The sequence below is a fragment of the Nipponia nippon genome, unplaced genomic scaffold, assembly GCF_047370975.1.
Source record: "Nipponia nippon isolate SJK-2023a ecotype South Korea unplaced genomic scaffold, ASM4737097v1 scaffold_4, whole genome shotgun sequence".
NCBI classification, from domain to species: domain Eukaryota; kingdom Metazoa; phylum Chordata; class Aves; order Pelecaniformes; family Threskiornithidae; genus Nipponia; species Nipponia nippon.
Genome location: NW_028262358.1, coordinates 4,120,828 through 4,141,596, shown reverse-complemented (window position 1 = coordinate 4,141,596; position 20,769 = coordinate 4,120,828). Strand labels below are relative to the sequence as shown.

The window sequence follows — 20,769 nt, the reverse complement described above, 5'->3', positions numbered from 1 at the left end:
GCTTTAGTCTTCACAAATCACACGGGATTTCTCTGATTCCCACCTCATTTTCCCATACAGCTGTATATACTTTTCTAAAAATTTGGGCAGGTGAACCAGCTTCTCGATCGTCTTTTAGTCTCTGTTTTTCTCACAAGCGAGAAACAAAGAGGGGGACCTTGTACCCTGCCATGTGAGTGCAATGATCTTTCTATGAGCAGCTCCACACCCATTTCTTCCTACAGGTTAGAGACACATTTTTGGCACTGGACACAGTAAGCGTTCCAACATGTTTTTAATCGGCAGCTCTCACGTCTTTAAAGGTCTGGTGTCGTGGCTCTGGTTGCGTGCACGTATTTCAAGGTACCCGAGTAGTGCAAAATGCAAAATGTGGGTAAAATATGGGGATATAAATTTAATCTGTTGGTAGGAGTTTGCTCGGTGTTTGTTCTGCCTGTCCTTCGGAGGTGCTTTCTATGTCCTCAGCTTTTTTCTTGTGACTAGATGCCTCTTCTGGATTTCTCGGCGCCTAGCTAAAGGCTAGTGATAGCACCCTGCGATACTTTTTGCATTTAGTCCTAAATGCTGAAAGCCGTCAACTGCATTTGCTGGGCATGCAAAGTCAAATGGCTTCGGTTGTTCACTTTCTAACCAGCCTGCACTTAAGTGATGAAACGCAGTGCCAGAATCCATTGAACTCTTTCTGTTGACTTGGGTTTTGGATCAGGCTCCAAGTTCTGATTTCATTCCTTCCCTGTTTGCTGGAGATGTTGAGCATGCCAATTTATTTCCCCCCCCTCCTTTCCAGATAGCATTGCCACAGCGCGAATTCAGCCAGCCTCTTGATTTCTCAGATGTTTTCTCTTACGGGCAGAGCTGTAGGAGCAAGTGCCTGGGGGGCACCTCCCAGGTCACCCGGTACGGGCTGCCGCCGTCACGCGATGCCTTCAACATCCAGAGACGCTGAGATGGCTGCATCTTGCCTCGTTTTGTGTTTTACTCAAATACGCTGAGACAAGAACAGTGCCCGTGGTGGAGCAGCGGGTGGGGAGGAGGGAGGAGGAGATAGATGATCCCTCTCTTGTTCTGGAAAGATTCAGCGGTTGCCCTTGGTCCTTTCACCTCTGCGGGGCCGTGTAAGGGTTACAGCATTTTAGACATTTCCCAAAGTGTCAGCCTTTGGAGCACCATTATGAAGAGACTAGATGAATGACCAAAATGGAGGGGCAAAATAAATTAGGCCGTTCACAAGCTGCAAACAAGTCATTTGCGGGGAATAACGAAAGCTTGCGGTTGCGTGGCAGTCCCTTCTCCAGCCCATTGCAGCGATGTTTATAAATCAAGGTAACAAAACGGGAGCCCTTATTAGGCCTGTGTGACATTAAAGGTGCATTTAGCTGCAAAGTGTAACACTGGCTGCTGTAAAATCAGACGGATGCTCCAACTACGCTGCAGCTTGCCTGGAGATGACAGCAAGGCTGCGCCTTCGGGACTGGGTCAGAGCCTCCTTGGGTATCGCGTTTCCCGTTCGGCAGAGAGGGCCTATTCAGCTCCCTAGGTTCAAGCCATGTTTTTTCCCATTTGTGGCTCTCTCTAGTTCTGCCTCCTGAGGTGTTGCTCCTTCCTCCTCTCCCTGCCTAACGTCTCCTGCCCTCCACTCCCTCTGGGATAGCAGCTGTGGTACCCGGCACATCCCTTTCGAGCTCTGGTGCCTCCCATCCCCTATGCACAGGCTGCCCATAACCTCGTCTGTAGGGTCGCTGGCCATGCCGAAACCCTGCCGGTTATCTGCTTCATCCGTCGAACACAGGGAAACCTAACTGGCTGGTGTAGGTGCTCGTAAGTGAGTGGGATTATATTACCCCACATAAATGTCACATTAATGGAGCATTATAACCAAAAGATGCTCGTAGATCACTCTAAACCATTGTAGGCATCTGTTATGCTTCCACCAGCTGCTCTTCACCCATTCATTTGTGTTTGGGATGGGAAGGACGCTGTCGGGAGAGCCTGGAGAGGACTCGAGGGGGAGGTGAGAGCGGGCCGGTGCGATGGAGCAGTCCACCTCCCCGCCAGGAGCTGCGCCGGCGTGAAGCCCGGCTCCACCATCCCGTGTTGGCTGTGCTGGAAGAGGTGTAACAGCGGGGCGCAGGGAGGGCGCGCCGCGGCTTGGCTTCGAAAGGGTGTTGATAGAAAGTGCTGACTTATCTGAGCTGGCTCAACGCCTTCTGAAAGTCCGGCGTAGGCAAGGGGGGAGCCCGAGCGTCGGAGCAGCCGAAAGCCTACGGTGCCTCATCTGCGACGGCTTTCTAGATCGCACCATGTAACACAGCCCAACAAAAGGCCTTTAAATCCTAGTCAAGAAGACAGACAATAGAAGGTCAGAGTTTAAAAGAGAAAGTGTGCCTCAGACTGATGTAATTCCCCTTCTCCCCCCTTTTCTTAGTGTGAATCCTTTGATATTTGAGCAGGGAAATCCTCTTTATCGGGAAACTCCACCTCCTCTTATCTCTTACTCCCTCGAAAATGCTATCTGCTCTCCCGCCTTTCATGCCTCCCAACCCAGTTTGCGGTGGAAACCTCCCCGCGCAGGCACGCTGCCCTCCCGTCCCTCTCGCCCGGTGGCCGCAGCGAGTCTTGGGGTTCGATGCGGGGACTCGCTGTAAGTAAACACCCTCTGGCTAATGACTCCCTCAGGGAGCCGCGCTCGCCCGTCACGGTCGCGATCCGGGGAGTGCGGGTGACTTGCTGCAAGAGGCTGAACCTCTAGGTAACGTCGTTGAGATGGCCTGGCTGGTCGTAGCAGTAGCCAGGCTCGGGTAAATGTGGGAGCAACCTTAGAAACATGAGGGTTTATTTTCCTAATCACACCCCTCTACTCAGCCAGCATTTAGGTGGATCGGAGCAGCCTCCTCCTTGGAGCTGGAGGAGCCTGCGGCTGCAAGCAAAGAGGCAAAAACCTGTTTGCAGACCACGCACAGCAGTGCTGGAGCTTTGTAGAGGATGGAGGACTGTAGTGTGCTGGGCAGGAGCAACCCCATGGGAGGTAAAACCCATCAGATATTCGCCTGCCTTCCCCCATGTCTCTACCAGTGCTGGAAGAGCCTTTGCATTTGCCATCTGATACAGCGGCCACTTACTGCTGTGGCATGCAGCACTGCTCGGATGTATGGGGACTGCAGATGAGGCAACCTCGACCCGTCATGACGCTGCAGCAGTGGCGACCAAATGGCAAGGCCTAGGTGGTGAAGCCTGCCCATGTTTATGTTTCAGCCCAGCAAATAAAGGTCTCCCTCACTACTTGTACTGTAGAGCAATCTTTTTTACAAAAAATATAAAACTAGCAACGTTGGGTCAGACCAGAGGTCTGCCTGAAGCAGTGTCCTCTTTCTGGCCTGGCCAGAGTGGGAGCCCTTAGAAGAAGCAGAAGACATAAAGCAGGCAGGGAGTTACCCATCCCCTGCTGTGCTCTCTTCTCTTTCCTCTCCGGCATCGTGGGATGGACTGGAGCATCCCTGACTCTCCCTCGAGGTTATACCCATCCCCTCTGGTTACTTGCATATGTTTTGCCTGAACTGGGACCTGGGAGGTTGCGTTATGTTGACTGTTGCATCAGACAAGTCGTGTTTCTTAACCTCCCTGCAATGGGCTCCAGTAAGACTTGTTAGCACTCTTAATTTATTATAATAAGCAATTGCAAAGCTGGGGAAAGGGAACGTCCCTGTGTGCGCGCTCAAAGCCGCTGGGTATCTCCACAGAGCTGCGACAGCTCTGGAGACCAAAGAGCTTCTGTTCTGCTCGACGGAAAATCTGATGACAGCTCTGACCTGTGCTGTTGATAGCCACAGAGGACCAGGCTCTTCTTCCACACGAGCAGGTTTTCACCTGGTGTCACTCGGTGGATGGCGGTAGGAGTATTCTCAATGTGTGCTCGTGTAAGGCAGCGCAGAGACGGTGGGCACGGGGTACCCCTGCAGGCGTCCGGATGGAGCCAGTGACTGCTGAGGTGATACCCAAGGAGTTTTGTTCTTTCCGCATCCAGAAGAGCTGGTGAATGATCTGTAGTCACACCTAGGGCAACCCTTGGGGTGTAAATCAGATGGGACTGGCCTGGCCAATTTGCACCAGCAGATGTTCTAGCCCTGAAGACTCATCCCTTAAGTTAAATGGCAATGGCCACCGAATTTTTCTCCTTTAGCAACTATAAGTGACTTTTCGAGTACATTGGATTTTGGTATTCACATTGCTCTCTTCCCTCCCGTCGGCCCTCAAACACATGGGGCTCAGGCAAGAATTCATGGTACTTTTCAGTAACATGTTACCATCTTCCCAGGCTACTTCTGTGCTTCTACACTTCCAGCTTCTTATGGCCTGGAAAAGAGCTTGGCTGCGAGAAGACTGTGTCCCTGAAATGGTACAGAGTGGAAGGAAACAGTGTCATTAATTGTGCAGCTTATGTAGATTGTAACTCTTATAGCCTTCAGGTCCAACCTAGATCAGCGCTCCTTTAGCTTAAAATAACAAAAAGGGAACTGTCAGAATCAGAGCAAAAATATTAGCATGATAAAACATGTTAACAGGTAGCCATTAGCACTTTATGTCTGCATGAATAGTGTCTTTAAGTGTTTTATTGGTAACGGAGCGGGGAGGATGGGCAGAAAATGGCACTCGTTTTCAAACTGGCACATTGCTTTAATTGCAATTTTTTATTGTCATCACTTGTCAGGGAAGACCAGGGTAAGCTCTGAGCTGGGGAGGTGGCCTTGGGACGGGGCTGGGTTTCAAGTACAAGCCTTTTGCCAGAGAAAGAGGGAAGGAGCAGACAGTCTGGACAGGACCTGTTATTGTTCTTATTTCGCTGTTAGAATGCGTGTGAGATACCTGACTCCGAAAGAAGTGTGAAGGATAGCTGTGGTGTGGAGCAAAACGTGTGACGTCCAGGGAGGTGCTGGGCAGTCCGGGTGCCTGAGACGTTCCTGCTGCCAAACCACAGAAAAATCACAACGCTGAACTCAGCTCCTGGTTGCACCAGTGCTTTGCTGGTTGCCGTCTGACTGATCATCGACGGTCACTCCCGAGCGGCAGCATCCAGCAGTTGCTTAAGGGAATGGTAGACATTTATTTGCAGAATTAAAACAAAAAAGAAAATAATAGGAGAAAAAAAGGCGGGGGGGAACCTAGCAAATATTTGCACCAGAAATTAGGGGTCCTCCTTTTGGATTTGTTGCTAGTGTTGAGGACTGCGGAGGAGAGGCCATTGCTGCTCCCCACCAAGCAGTGGCACATGCTCGCTCCGGTGGCTGGAAGTGACTCCCGCACCGCTTAAGCTGCTTGGTCTTCCCAAATAACCCCGAGACCCGGCGCAGCCCTGCCTGTCTCTCTTTCCACCCTTTTTTCCCATCCCACTGGGGCTTCCCGCATCATGCGGAGTTCTCCGGCATCCCGGAGAACATTCTGCCAATGTGGAGGTCCTTGGAAAAAAAAAAAGATGCATGCTGTCGCCAGCTCCTATGGACCTTCCCGTTGCATTCCTTGAAAAACATGCCTTGGGGATGTTTTGTTTGTGTCTCAGCAACTGGCAGCCCTTCTTGTTCATGGAAATGTCAGACTCTCCCTCGTTTTTGACTGTGCAGCTGGACCTACGTGTCTCAACGCTGGCGAGGAGCTGGCCTGGGGCAAAGCCTTTCTTCCACTCGCCTGCCTCTGCCTGTTTCCGAGCCCGTGTGTCGATGAACATGAGTTGCCTCCTATGTTTTATTTATGCAAGGTTTTTTGGGGGAGACCAAACTGCCCACCGGCAGTTGGTGTTTTAGGTTGGTTCTCCATGACGAAGAAGCGCTTAGCAGTTGCTCAGCTACTTTTGTGGGTGATTTGGGGTTTCTCGTGAGGTTTTGCTCACAGGTGCACATGTGGGCATGGGTCCTGCTGTGGGGAGGTACCCCCCATGTAGCCTGAAAGCCTTGAAAATCTCTGCCCTGGGTGCAAAATGTGCCTTTTGTGCCTCAACTTTTCATCCTTCCTTCCTTTCTGCCTTCCTTCCTGGAGAAAATACAACAACGCTGGCAGTTGTAGCATGGTGCCTTGCTCTTTTCTTACAGGAGCGCTAGATTAATGGCAAAAACGTGGCCTGGATGCCGCTCTACGGTCTTCAAAAAATCTGTTTGTTTGCTTTTTCCCCCTCCGCTCTGATGTGGCCGGTGCGAGGATGGTTCCCACCTTTCTGCCCTATGTTTTCGGATGGCTGAATTCTTGCAAGATGATAGCGGGGTTTGCACCTGGGCAGCCGAGGGCCACGGGTGGCTTCGTGGGTCCCACGCCGCCCTCCGTCCCAAAGCCACACGCCTGTGGCAGCCGCAAGCTAAATTTATATTTCCCCCGCCTCTAGAGCTTACAAGGTTTTAACCATATGCACTTCAGTAGGTTTTAACTTTCTCGTCTCAAATCTAAGCAGCTTTAATCAACATAAACGCTTGTGGTGGGTATAGGTTGCAGCATTTAATAAATGGTGAGCTTTTTCCCCCCCTTTTTTCTTTCTTTTCTTCTTTCTTTTCATCCCTTATTTTGCATTCTGCCGTGCTCGATGAGCGTTTAATCCCTGCCCTTCTGTCTGTTGAGATATTATGTTTTTTTAATAGTGCTTGTTTATGACTAAGGTCAAAGACAGTATTTCAGAACAAAAATTAGAGTTAGTTCATAATTGAGTACATATGTATGTTACTGTTTATTTTTATAGTTTGCTAATTTATTTTTAAACAGCTCGGTTGAGCCAACATGTTTATAGGTCTGTTTATCACATGTCTTGCCAGTCGGAGTGCTAAAAGACACATGCTTTTCAATAGCACAGATCCGAAGTTAAATTAGATAATACCGCCAGGTAGCAATTTAATTACATTAATTGAATGTTTAGGTTGAAATGTAGTTTTGCAAAGGCTATAATGGAATACATTTATAAGTGTCTGCATATAAATCTTGGCATTTAAAATGTTATTCAAGCCTGCTGGCGGTGAAATGAAAGTCCATCGAGTGTTTTTGAGGGAGAAACAGGGTACTTCACCATGAGTACCGAGGCACCTGGGCTTGCAGTCGCTTTGGGTTTGGGCACCGTCCTGGCTGTCGGCGCAAATCTCTGCGGGTGCCCCTTCCCGTAGCCGGAGCTCACGGGGAGTTACCTGGCCGGGCGGCTGCGTGGCCTGATCCGGTACGCTGGGGTCAGAGAAACAACCACCCCCACGAGTCCTGAGGGAGAGATAAGGGGTGAGCCGGCGCTTTGCGGGAGGGGAGGGAGTCATACGTTAGCCGACATGGAGAAAATGTTTGTCCGGCTGAAACCAAGCCCTCTCGGTCATGCACCAAGCAATTTCCCAAGCTTGGCAGCTGCCGTACCGGATTGTACCCACGGGCTCTGGCCGTGGGCTGCCTTCCCCGGCTGGGGAGCTGCAAAACAGCCTTGGAAAGCCGGCTTGGAGGAAGCACTGCTGAAGAGCAGAAGCTGTGAATGAACCAAGCTCTCCAGCCCGGATGGGGATTTAATCCTCAGCGTAAACATTTTCAAATAACGTATTGTCAGGAGAGGGAGAGGGAAAATTCCTCAGTTTGATGGTGCCCAAGAATAGCAGGCTTGGTTAGGAAAGGACGGGAGAAACTGCTCTGGTGCTGTTTGGTTTTGCTTACACCAGCGGCTTCTGCACGCACCCATTTCCAAGCGAAATATTAAAATCCCGGCATTTCTAGCAGGACCAGGGCCGGGCTCTTTGCAGCTCCCTTTAGGATGCAGAGAGCTGAGTGAGTCTGGTTTCAAAAGAAAAAAATTAATATAAATAAAAGGAGCAGGAGGTCATAGGTTGATTTTTATCGGGGCTTGGGGATAGATAAGGGCTAACCAGAGGAAAGTCACAGCTTTGCAACATTCCTGTGCCAGGGTGGGCGATCTCCTTTTGGGTGCCTGCATGCTGGGAGGGATGGAGGAGGAAGGGGGGGATACGCAAGCCTAAACACCCAGGCAGGGGGAAGCGTTAGGAAATAAGCTGGTGGTGAGTAGGCCCCTGGCATTTCTCAGGCTCTTGTATCGCAAACAAGCCAGGAAAAATGCATCGGGCTCAGCACTGGGATGTTTCCATCTGTTTTGTACATTTACTTGTGTGTGGGGACTCTGAGCTTCTCCCTGGTGCTTATCTGGGTTGGGATGGTCAACTGAGGTGTGGGGTTTTGTCTCAAATCACACCTTTGCTGAGTAGCTGATCTCTCGAAATACTCATCCGTAGACAAGGCATGGCTGAGGCAGGGGCCTGGGAGCAGCAGGAATAACTGTGCAGGTCCAGGTCACCACAGACCTTCTCTGAAGGACCCAAGGCTTTAGCAGATGGCTGACGAGCAGCCGTGTTGTTCTATCCAGTCTTACTCATTGCTTTCTCCAGCACGTAGCTTTTCTGCTCAGGCTTTGCTTGGACCCAGGTTTCATCCTGCGGCCTTTCGTACACCTGGGATTAGCTCCCAGACAGTGTCTTTGGGAGCTCTACCCCAGCCTCGCTGTGCTCTGGTGGCCCGACCCAAATGTCCCCACCAAACTCGTTCAACACTGCCTGCAGGACCCGTCACTGCTTTGGGCTTCTGCACTTGCAGCGGGGCTCGGAGCGTGTCTGGCATGCTCCGGGGAGAAGCCTTCCACTTAGTTTCCCTTGCAAAGCACCTAATAAAAATGCACACAGACTCTTCGCTGCACTGAACCCAAACACGGCAAGTGGGGCCAACGGGGGCACCTCCTCCAGATGAAAATCCTCATGTAGATACAGCCAGTGGTGCTCTTGTGCTAATGCAAAATACCTGCACAGATTAAAAGAAGGGATTTTTCTGGTTGTGGAGACTAGGTGAAGTTTCCTGATCCAGGCAGGAGATTTCCATGCCTGTGTGAGGGTTTTCACGAGTGTGGCTTCACTAACGGCTGGAATTGAGGTGAGACGCGAGTACAGACAGAGCCTGGAGGAGCTAGAAGGGGATGCCACAGTTGGTGCTTGCACAAGCCAGGGGAATTAGTAGGTAAAGAGGTGTGTGTGAGGAGCCCGTAGGAGTGCTGGCAGAGTTCCCGGTGGCTGGCCTCACCATGTGGGCAGTGGGTGCCTGCTTCTTCCTCAAGCTCTGACGGTTTTTGCCTCGCCACCTATACTACGCCTCTTGTTTCCCCCTGGTCTTGAAGGGCTGACACTCGCCTCCAGCCCCATGCCAAAGGACGAGTAATGTTGAAACGTGGGTTCTCAAGTTGAGGTGCTCCGAGCGAACCTGGCATTTGGGGCAGTCGTGGGTGGCGTTTTCGAAAAGTCAGGCTTTCTAGAAAGCCCGCAGGATGGAAGAACCCAAGAGCTCCAGTTTCTTCTCCATCTTTCAGATGAAAGGTGGGTTCCCTGTGCGTCCTGATGGACCTGAGTGGTGGGACCCGGCTTCGTGGGCCGGCTTCTGCTGAAGAAACACAGCGCGAAGTGATTACTGGACATGCTTTGAAGCACGTACAAAAATATTTAACTCTGTTAATAGCATTTGCTTTCTTTTCCTCTTGCTTTCCGTGCTGATCTATAAAGCGCTGGTTCTTTGAGGGCCTGATTTGCATACGAACGTGGGGCGGCTGTTTGTCCCCTCGTTTGGTAACTTGTGACTTAACTGTCTTAAAACGCTCTTGTCAGTGGGATTTTCCCATCCCCTCTCTTTGTAGCTGAAAATAAGCCACTGATTTATTTTTTTTTTTTTTCTTACAAAAGCTCACCTCTGGCCCGAGACCAACCAGGGAGAGTTTCTGCTGCAAAGAAAAAATAGTCCAAAACCAGAGGGTTTCAATGAAAGTCTCAACATAAAACTGAAGTTACAGCGGCCACCACCAGGTGATTACCATAATGCCGGGTGCTTATTGCTCGGCTCGAGGTTTCCAAACGCTTGGGAACGATTCCAGCTTGTTTGGGCTCGGGAACAAAACCTCTCTGAGATGCCGCAGCCAGGGAGGAAGGGATCCAGGGAGCTGCGGGAAGCGGTGCAGCACCGTCCCGGCGCTGAAGGCTTGTTTTAATGGCTAAAGCTAACAGAGCATCCTGTAGCATTGCGGCAGGAATGTTTGCAGGCTGAGTTCAAAATGCTTATTTAAAAATCAGTCATGGCCTAAAAGCTGCTTTCCTTACTTATTTTAGGAAGGAGAGTGAGAGGTAGGACTGCTGTATTAAGGATGCCGAAGTGGTACCTTCTTCAGGATCAGATTGCAGCCTTTTATGTTGGAGGACATCTTCCTTCACCCCTGATTCTGCTGGCATCCTTGTGAACGAAACCATCGCCGCCTGGGCTATGGCTGAAAAAACTGGAATCATAGCGAATGGCTGCGTATACCCTTTTTGGGGTTCGCAGAGGTTTGTGCAGCCTGAGGCGTGAGAGTTGAGCATGGGAGCAGATACACGTGCTCTGCGGGTGGTCTTCTGCTCTTCGTTCCGTTTGCAGTGGGATCTGTGTTTGTGAAGATCTCTTTTTCCCTGAGTCTTTGAGGGTAGTCCACTTAAAGGACTCACGGAGCTGTATTTTCTTTACAGTAATGAGGCAGCATGACATGGCAGTTGTGGGAAAGCTGATAGACTTGGGAGACCCTAGGAGGGTAGAAAATTACTTAATTTACTTTGTGTGCAATAGTCTTAATTTTCAACTATTTGAACAACTGATTGCTGGGGCAATCATCAGATCTTCAGAGTTAAGATGTTTCCTGCTGGAACGGAGCATTAGCTAAATCAGTGACGGCTGGGGATGGCAAAACGGAGCGACTGCGCGCGTCCATCTGAGGGTAAAGAGAAGATTAAAACCAGATCCCCGAACCTGAGCTGCATTGCTTTTTAATTTTTCGGGAAGGGTGAGGCAGGTGAAGCTCACCTGGTCTGGTGGTTAATTACCTGTGTAGCTCCGGCGGTGGCTCCGGCAGGTAGGAGCAGGGTCCGGTTTGCTTCCCAGCGGGTGAGGAGTCCTCTGCTCGGTGATTCCCCCGGTATTTGCTCATTGTGAGTAAAAGCGATAAAATCTAGTGGTGGAATTACGTTACGTCTCGGGTGCTTTCTTTCCAAATTAGTAATAATCCTATGTGTCTTTGACCTATTTCGCAGAGACGGAAGGCTGGATTTTGCTGCTCTTTTTTTTGTAAGCAGCCAGCTGAAGCGAATGGACCTCGAGTAAAGAAACTGGTCCTTCGTTAGGGTTAGGTGTTGGAGTCCTTGTGCTGTGAGCGAGTCCTTCCTTGAATGAGTTTTCCCATTGATTTGGACGAGAGATGCCTTGCGTAGGTACCTACTCATCAAGAAACTCGCCGTTTAGCTCACGGGGACAGAAATAGCAGCAGCCTAAGTGCAGAGCAAGGCACCCGCTCTCACGGGGAAGGGCAATGGGACCTGCTTTATTCGTCAAGATCGAGCTTGTACTAGAGCAAAAGTGACAGAGGACTTTTCATCATGAAAACTGTATATGCCACTGAAAAAAAGTATTTGTAATTGTTTAGAAAGGAAAATGGGCATGAATATTAAGAGCCCTTTTCCTGCCTTTCTGTGCCAGCAGAAAATGAAAAATTCAATGTGAAATTATTTTCTTATTATAAAAAAAAAAATCTGGACTATAAAATGCAATACTAATTCCTGAAGGCCGAGAGCTGCATGAGTGAGAATATTTAATTACAATGGCAAAGTACAAACATTTCCTAGCGAGCATTCATTGCGTTAATAATAATTAATTAATTCCTTGGCTAAAACGTACATCCTGCTCCTGTTCTTTTAGTGGGCTGGGAATCCGATCCCGCTTTTTATTTTATTTTGCTGAAAGCCGTCCAGCGAGTAGGGAGGGTAGAGGATGAAGACTGTTTATATAAACAGAGGCTTTATGTTTCGCTATGTAGATGGTTAAGTTGGGGTTGCACGGTTTTGGTTAGCAGACTTGTGCAAACGGAGGCGAGGACTTGAAGCAGATCAGCTGATTCAGGGGGACCGAGTATCTGACTGCTACAGCGATAAGTGTCTGTACAAATATTTATACAATCCCGATAGTCTTTTGAATTGCATTATTACAACACAAAAAGCTGTCAGATTTCCAGGGTTTCCGAGGCGTACTTCTTATGGCTTGCATACATTTTGCCAGCGGACGTGAGCGAGCTCTGCTTGTGCTCGGAGCTGGCTGGACCTGCGCCATCGCCCAGCCGGGAGCAGGGTAGGTGCCGAGCCCATGCAGCACCCAGCCCGAGCTGATAAGCCTGGCAGAGAGGCTGGCTATATTAGTTCAGGCTTAGCACTGACTTTATGCAATCACATGGCATGGGGCTGACTCAGAGCAGCCGCGGAGTGAGATTGTGGGCTGAACAAGCTCAGGGTCACCTGCAAAGCGGGGTGGAGAGGTACCCCCCTGCATTTGAGAGCGACGTTTTAATGCCAGGCTGCAAATTCCCACCTTATCCTCACATGCAGCTCCTCCCTCCGGTTGCTCGCAGAGGGTCTGACCCCAAGTCTGCAGCCGATTGTGGGAGGCTTCCTATCAGCTGAACGTCGCATCAGGCCCCGGATAGGAAAATTACAGTCGTCACCCAAAAGGAGAGATTAGGAGGCTGTGGGGGCTTATGTGCAGGTGGGGTGCAGAGCCAGATGTAAATGGATTTGGACTAGGTGTAGAAGAGAAGTCATCTTGTGCCTTTTCTTCCGGAAGTTATTCCAAATATCCGAGTAGGTAGGTAGCCCGGCATTGCCGACGTGTATGGTTTGATGGTGGTTCTCACCCCATCTGTGGTTTTTCTTAAAGCTTTTTTGGAGCAATGGGACTATGGGATCCTACTGGCACTCTGGGATAAAACCTGAAAATGGGACTTCAGTCCCGCTTCGGATCAAATATGCACAGGCAAGGTTCACACCGCTTGCAGCCGTGAGGCCAAAGGGATTATTCCAGATCTACAAAACCAACAAGAGTTTAAGTCAGTGGTAGGGAAGGCTGGAGGCTTCATGAAAGTTACTTGAATAGATTGAATGGTTCCAGTGGAAAGAAGCGGCTGTCCCGGCGTGGGGTCAGAGCACATCAGTAGCTGCCCCAGCCCTGGCAGAGAAAGCCCCATGTTTTCACATGCTGATAGCGGTTGCCTTTCCTGTTGCACACTTATTTGTAAGATTAGGAGTTTGGAAAACGTTTGCAAGGTTGTGAAACTGGAGTCCGGGACCGCTGCGGGCCTCCTGGTGTCCTTCAGCGTCACAGCTCAGGATTGTTTTGGTTTTTAGGGGTGAGTGTGTCTCTTCCAACAGCTGTGAGTGTCTCTCCAGGGGTTTCAAAGGAGCGGGCTCTTTACTTCCAGTGCAGCATTTGTTTGTTTTTAGGGCATGTTTTTCCCCAGGGAAAGAAGAGTAGCAATCCCATGATCAAAGAAACAAAGCAAATTGCTGTGGAATTTCTGCCTAACAATATTTAAATTAAAAAAAAAAAAACAAAAAACAAAAAACAAATGAAACCATGGTATATAATTTATAAACGAGTCATGCACGCCTCAGCTCTGGCCTCCTGGAGCAGCGTCCGAGATGTCAGGTTCAGCAGCCGGTGCTTTGGCAGCCTTTTATGTTCGGTAGCAGAGAGCAGCGCCTGTCCTCTGTGGCAGCCCATCGCCTGGGCCCCATTGCTGTGCGGCGAGAGCAGAGGCACGAGGCTATTTCATCCACATCCCCAGCTGCAGCGATCCCCTCCGCTGCTGCGAGCACGCTGGCTTGGATGGCTGAGCCGGGTGCAAGAAAAGGATTGAGTGAGTCAGGGAGGGAGAAATCGCCTTCTGATGCTCCCGGTAAGGAATAAAGCCAGGTTTTTCATGGTGGCTGGTTAATTCGCTGGGACTGCTGTGTTGGCCCTGCTCCTGCAGCACCCGGTGCCACAGCATCCCCGCTCACCCAACCGGCCAGTATCGCTGGACAGACCGTGCACAGCGCAGCAATGTGGTTAGCCAGATAACGAGGGCATTAACCCTGTTTTTCTGGCCACGTTCTAACAGGAATAGCCCCATTCCTGAAATTTCACCTGCGCACGTTATGTCAAAATCATCTAATTCGGCTGTGAGATGCGGGTTGCTGCTGTGCCTGGCTGTGGCGGATGGGATGGGGTAGCTGCCCTCCCTCCCTGCAGAGCTGTTTGAGCTGTTGCGGGGCAGCGCTGTGCTCAGAGAGGCTTTGCCAGGGCAAGAACAACTAGGGCTGGTTTTCTGGAAGTAGTGGGGTTGCGCTTAAAAATGCCTGATCGGCTGGGGAGGGCTGCACGTGTTTCCCTGGCAGCAGCTTTTAGCTTCCAGCAGGGATGGGCTCTGCGACTTCAGCATCCCAGCTTCAGAGCGGGCAGGCAGAAACAGTAAGTGCTAAGGGCAAGTTTAAGGCGGCGTTATTAATTTACAAAACCAAAAAGAAAACTCTTGTGTAGTGTACTGCTCAATGTATAGCGTAGCTCTGTTGACCAGACGCATTTTGTTTGGCATCTCAGGGGCAGTGTACCTGGAGCGGGCAGGTTTTGAAGTGGTCAACTGTCCCCCTTGCTATTTCCACCACAGTAGCTCTGTCCCTCTGCGGATGAGCATAGAGGTGCGGGCCCTCCTCATCTCGAGCGCCAGAAGCGGTGACTGTAGGGAAACTCCGATTTGGCGGGTTTTTAAATGCTCAGCTTTCGAAAAGATGGGAATGTAAGCACTTAAAACTGCGGGATGTGCAGCACAAGGCATGTGCCCATCAGCTGCAGCCCTGCAGCTGGTTACAACCTGCACGGGTCTGATCCTGATCACCCGTGTGTCCTACTGAGGTGGGCTGGGAGCTGCAGGTGCCGCTGGAGCTGCTGCATGGGGACGGGCCCTATCCCTTGGCTCCCATTTCAGTGTCCTCCGAGGCTGTCCCTCGGCCATGGGGAAGCATGGCGGTGCATAAATATATGTTACATGTTAAAAATGTATACATATGCTTGCAAAAGTATATATACTTATTAAACGCCATGAGCGGACGCGGCACCGAAATGGTAAATACACTTTAGAAAATTGCCTTTAATCACGGCAAAAGCTTTTCTTCTCCTTAGAAGGTGACTGGAGCGTGGGTGCAGGGGGAAGGACTAGAGCCGCTTTGGCCGGTTTCTCCATCTCTACCTGGTGCGGGGGGTGGTGACGTGTGCTCCTGGGGACAGCTCGGTGACAACTGATCTGGGATGTGCCGTTCAAGGGCTGAGTATTACGACTTTGTGAGGAATTTTAATGTATCTGTGTTTATTACAAGCGTCTTCCAGCAGTAACACGTGCCCAGGCAGACAGACGGACAGGCAGTAGGCTCCTGCCCCGACCAAAGCCCATGGGGAGCCTGCATGCAGCAAACCCCGCCAGCCGCCCGGTCGCAAACCCAGCTGCAGCCCAACGCGTTGCCTAAACGGGCAGACGTCAACGTTGCTCAATGCGACGGGAGACCTGAACGTCTGTTTATTAACGGATAAGATGGCCAGGCCGGCATACGGCGCGCGAGCTGGCCTGTGCAACTCCTGTGGTTTCCAACCGTACTTATCGAGGGAGGGGGCTGCCTGCCCAGGGAGGGTGTTTCCTCTAATCGGTAACTTCACATGCCAATGGCAGGCAGATGTGAGGGGGGCAAAGGCTCGGCTTTTTCACAACAGCCGCTTTCACCGGGCACAGGGGAAGGAGTCATCTAAGCAAGGCTGGGGAGTTCGAAAGGCAATTTTGCTCAGAAAGAGAAAAGATGAGTAAATTTTCCCCGAGAAAGCGTAGAAGCAGGGACCTCACAGCCACCCCCTTGGCTGTTAATTTTCACCATCCAATGTAGAAGGAATTGATCCATCCCAGTATTTCCTAGCAATAAGTTCAGCTCCAGAAACCCTTCCCCAAGTCCTTCAGAGGCTTCTCCTATTGTCTGCCCTCCGTCCCCGACATGCTGCAGGCAGCGTGCGAGATGGTTACGGGCTCGATTTAACGGCATCTCTCCCGTTTATCAGGCTGTATAATAAACATGGCTTTAAGGGGGGATTTTTTTGGGGAGGGGTGCGAGGCGGGTGGTGAATGGGGAGGCCAGACACCATTGTCTGGCAAGAATGCGAGTCCCCGGGGGCGAGCGCGCCTGGGCTTGCCTTCCAAATTGTCCCAGCATCAATCCCCCCTCCTTTGCGGGATTTCCTTCTCCAGCCGGGGTTTTGTTTCGGAACAAGCGTTGGTCAAACAAGCTTTTGTTTGCGGTCAGTTGCTTGGCACACATACACCACTTCTGGCGGGGGACAATGAGGAAGCTGTTTCGGGGGCAGCTGCGGTGGGACTGAAAGGGAATACTGATGGAAAAAGGGCGCGGGGAGGAAATAGCTGGGTGGAAATTAATTGGGAGGATCTTACGAGGTCCGGGTGCTGCAGCTAGGTTGGGAGGGTGGCGGGGAGTCCTTCGATCCCGCTGCCTCGCCCCGCTCAGCTGCTCGTGCTGGTTTGTATTGCTTTTCTCCCAGGACACCCCGCCTCGGACCAGCGAGAAAGTTGGACAAAATATTTGCGATGACGCGTCTAAAAAGCTTTCTTTCAGGAAGAAGTAAACTATTTACGGCAATAACAGAGTTTAAAAGGAATTGTATAAGTGAGACTGACTTCTTTGTCAGCAAAAATTGCAGCAAAACCTGTTCATAGATGACATTACCTAAATGACATTATGTACCTATGTCCTTTCTTTCACATTTCCTGTAATCCTGTTATGGCATTGTCCCATTACCTCAAGCACTGTCATCTTTAAATGCTGTCAGAACTTAACTGGCTGGCCAAGGACATCAGAAAAGGATCGAGGTGAAGCTGATGGCAATTTCAGACCTGCTGTATATATGGCCATCTCCCAGACTGCCCCTGCATGGGGTGTTTTCTGATAAAATGTTCAGGTAAAGTGGTGACTCAAGGACTTTTACATCTTCTGTGGAGCTGCCGCCCATCACCACGGTGTCCAGCACCCTTTTTGGGGAGTGCAGGGGGAACGGGTGCAGACCGGGTGTCGGAGACGCTGGGAGTGCCGGGTACGAGCCGAGTGCTCGCTGGCGCTTGTTGGAAAGTGCTCTCATCCCCGAGAAAATGAGGACCCAGAGGTAAACGGCTGGAAAATGCCCCTGCGGGACCGCAGGCAATGCTTCCACTCCCTGTACAGCCTTCGTGACATTAACTGCCATTTGCAAAGCATGCTGAGCTCCTTGGACTTAAGGCGCGATTAAGGGCAACATCTTGGTGTTAATTGTTTTTAATGTTATTGCTCTCTTATTGTATTATTGCTCAAAAATGACGTGAGGCCAGTTTCTTTTACTCCAGCTGCAAATGTGCTGCTGTGGTTTTTCAGAAGCGCTACGAGACGTGGCAGCAAATGGGAGGATTGCGACTTCTGCTGTTTACCTGCTGAAATATTCAGCGCTCTTAAGCCCGAGGAGTGGGAAGCGTTGGCGTCGAAGCAGTAGCCTGTTTAAACTGGCAGCCCCTCTCGTCAGGTTACAATAGCGATGATGATAATTGCCAGCTCCGGGGGCAGGAACTGTCGTTTCGTTATCTCTGGGTGCAGTGCCGCGCTCTGGGGGGCTCCGATCCCCCGTGGCGGCCGCCGGACCTGGCTGCAGCGCAAATAACAGCAGCCCTAAACCTGAAACGCTCACTGCAGACAAAAGTCTGTGGTCAGGCATGCGGCGATGTATTTGGTTGCCTGTCTTTGGCCCTGTGGGCTGGTTTTCCCGAAAAGCAGAGCTGCCCTATGGGAGACTATGTTGGCAGCAAGGGAAGCGATGCCAGCGGGGACTGGCATGTGGCTCCCCGATGAGTTGTCCCGGCTGCGTGGATGTAGAGGTGCTGCTGGCAGGTCACAGTGTGCCCCACGTCCTCCTGTGTGCCGGGATGTACAGCAGCATATGTGGGCTGACTTTGCTAGTGTAAGCAGATGGGTGATGGAGGTCCCAGCCCCCTTATCCGATGCGTCGTCAAAGTAAAGAGGTGAAGAGCCAGAAAAGGAAGACTCATGGATGAAGAACAGGAGAACGGCTCTCTTCTGAATGGCAGCCACGTTCATTTGGCCCAACACAAGGGTTAGACAGCAGCAAGGCTCAGAGTTTAGTGCCAGTGATGCTAAAGAGCGGGGCCTGGATCCCCAGATCTTCCTGCTGAAAAATACAGCCCATGGAGTACGGGGACATTTGGCCCAAGAAAGGGTATCATGATATGATCATGTAGACTATGCAGAAGATTATTCACGTAATCAGGTGAGGTTAGGGTTTTTTAAGCGCTGTTACTGGTATCTAAGTGCTGGCAGTTACAACATTTAATTGCATTTTCCTGTAAGAAAATGCTTATCTTGCTAAAAGATGGGATTCTCTACAATCTGTTTTGTACACTTAAAAACTGTTGTTTCCATTTCATTCTTTACCATCAGTGCTATCTTCATCCATCCTCCGAGGCCAGTCCTCTGGTCTTACCCTCCGCCGATCCGAGGCCGTGAGGGCGCCAAAGCCTCCATGCCAGGTCTTCCCAAATGAGTGCTGTCTTCTCCTGCACGGGGGAAAAGTGACCTGCGAGATGTGCTGGAGCCACCTCCCCTCCCCTTGCATCCCACAGCCCCCAGCGGGGCTCTCCCTGCAAAGGTATCAATCCGGCGCTCCTAAACCGGCCACGGTTTGTGCATCGCTGCCGCGTCTGGCTACTAAATTGATGCTTTTGTGGATGCTGGAGGAGAATTTTTCTCTCCTTTCTAAATCTCTTAATAACTGAAGATTTGGGTGTAAAAGCACTAACTGCACTCAGTTCACTGTTTTTTTTTTTTTTTTCAGTCATAGCTTGGCTTTTTTTCCCCCTATAGGCACAGGAACCATTTATAGCCGAGGTGGGCCGAGTTTGCAACTTATTAATCTTTCCCTTGCATGCGGGTTGAAAAAAGACACCATGCCTTTATCAAAAGCCAGGCTAGCACAAAAGCCTATGCAAAATCATCATCAAATCCTATTAGAGGTGGAAAATATCTCTTAGATCATCTCATTCATTTCCCTGCCAATGCTAGACTGTTCCTGAGAGTTAATTTTCTAGTGTCTGCCGCTGACTCCCTGTGTGACTGCAGGTCTGTCATCTTGCCTTTGGGTTGTCACCGTAACTTCCATTCGTTTCCTTGCATTTCCAAACAAGGCTCGTTTCGTTTGGTGGTTGCCCGTGTTAGCATTTGGCCCGGTGTTATGTATGATCAGTGGTTTCTATTCAGAGAGCATCACCAGACCTTGCTGGCGACTGGAAAAGGCATCCCCATGGGACGGGGCGTGCTGGGTGCTCGGGGAGTGCCATCCCTTGGAGAGGGGCTCCATCCTCTGCAGCCATCGCTACCTGCTGTAGGTGTCGGGGAAATGAACATCTCAAAGGGAGGTTTCTGTCCCGCGATCGCGGCTGTGGGTTCAATGCCAGCAGGTCGCCTGCCGTAAAGCGCTTCTCTTCTCCCAACCTCTGCTGGTGCCGCCTTCGATAAACTCCCACCCCAAAGTCCTGGGCTGGCTGGAACATCCACTTGGCAGGGGGAAAAAATAAGAACAATTCAAAGCTGGAGCTATTTATAGCATTAAGTAAATGCAGATTTCATCAGGGTTTGTTTCAGAGAAGGAAACGGCGTGTAGGAGCGGAGTAACCTTACTTGTAACTTCCCACCGGCGCTGGTGGCGGTGATTGAATTCCCTGACACGGCAAGGGTCTGGGCAGCCCTTCCAGCGCCGGGAAGGTCAGTCCGGCAACCGTCACCTGGAAGGCATCAAAAGCACGAGCTGTCGATAGCAACCTGCATTTGCAGAAAATCTGAGGGCTTTCTAATTAACTGAGGATCTCTAAATTAGAGCGAAGCCGCTCGACAAGCCCCCTCGTACGCCTTAAGTGTCAGGGCTCAGCTGATCGCCGCATCTAACAAGCGGCTGATTTTTAACAGTAGCTCCGAGACTCAATCAGCTCCTAATGGCCCCGTTTCAGAACGTTTCAGTGCGTTTTTCATCTCTTACTCTGGAATTTATGCTCTTTGTTCCCTGCTCAAATATTCTGGCGCTTTTCCTTAATTTCAGGCTTCTGCCTTGCGACGGCTCCTCTGCCCTAACCAAGCAGCTCATCGCTTGCCTTTCCCCGCACGCAATCCTCGGCCGCGGCCGCTCGCTTTGCTTTCTAATCAGTAAGTTTCAGAAATTCCCCCTTTCTCTCCCCCTGACGTATAGGCAGTGCTGCAGAGTCCAGGAATTTCATAATTAGAAGGAAACCCACGTTTAAACAGACCCCTGTGTAATAAGAGCTGAAAAGTGGTTTTATTTCAGCTTTAAACCCCCTCGCTTTAAGACAGCGAATGCAGTTTGCAAATGCACCTGATCTTGACCTCCCTCCCGCTGCTTTTATGCAGCGCCGCAGATTTGGGCGCTGGCGCTCCTGATTTACACCGTGGCAAATGAGATCCAACCCTCATTTCGGCTGCATTCACAGCGGAGTAAGAATATGCACATTTAAACTGAGGGCTTCGAGCTGCTGGGAAAACGACGGGGGGGATCTTTCCCGACGTGTAACTCCCATTGCTGGTAATGAGACCCACGCGAGGCATCCTTGGGAAGGCGGCAGGATAAACTCCCATGTAAGCAGTGATTAGGAACAGATAAATTCCATTCAGGGAGGTAGAGAGTTAACCAGCAACTCTTTAAGACTTCTCCGCGTGTGTTTATGTTCAATGGCTTATCCATATCTTGGCAATTATTCACGTGAAATAGAATATAAATCCCGCTGCCTAATTTTTCTTCGAAAAATTTCAC

General features: G+C 50.6%; 1 protein-coding gene and 1 long non-coding RNA gene across 6 annotated transcripts in view; both read left to right on the top strand.

The window, feature by feature from the left end:
* Nucleotides 1–20,769, top strand: part of BCL11A (BCL11 transcription factor A) — a 78,237-nt gene that overhangs the window by 31,880 nt on the left and 25,588 nt on the right. The window lies entirely within an intron of this gene.
* LOC148053068 (uncharacterized) lies at nucleotides 2,251–3,279 on the top strand. The gene is made up of 3 exons (XR_015708282.1): nucleotides 2,251–2,359; nucleotides 2,546–2,641; nucleotides 2,863–3,279. It is a non-coding gene; the product is annotated as an uncharacterized LOC148053068 (long non-coding RNA).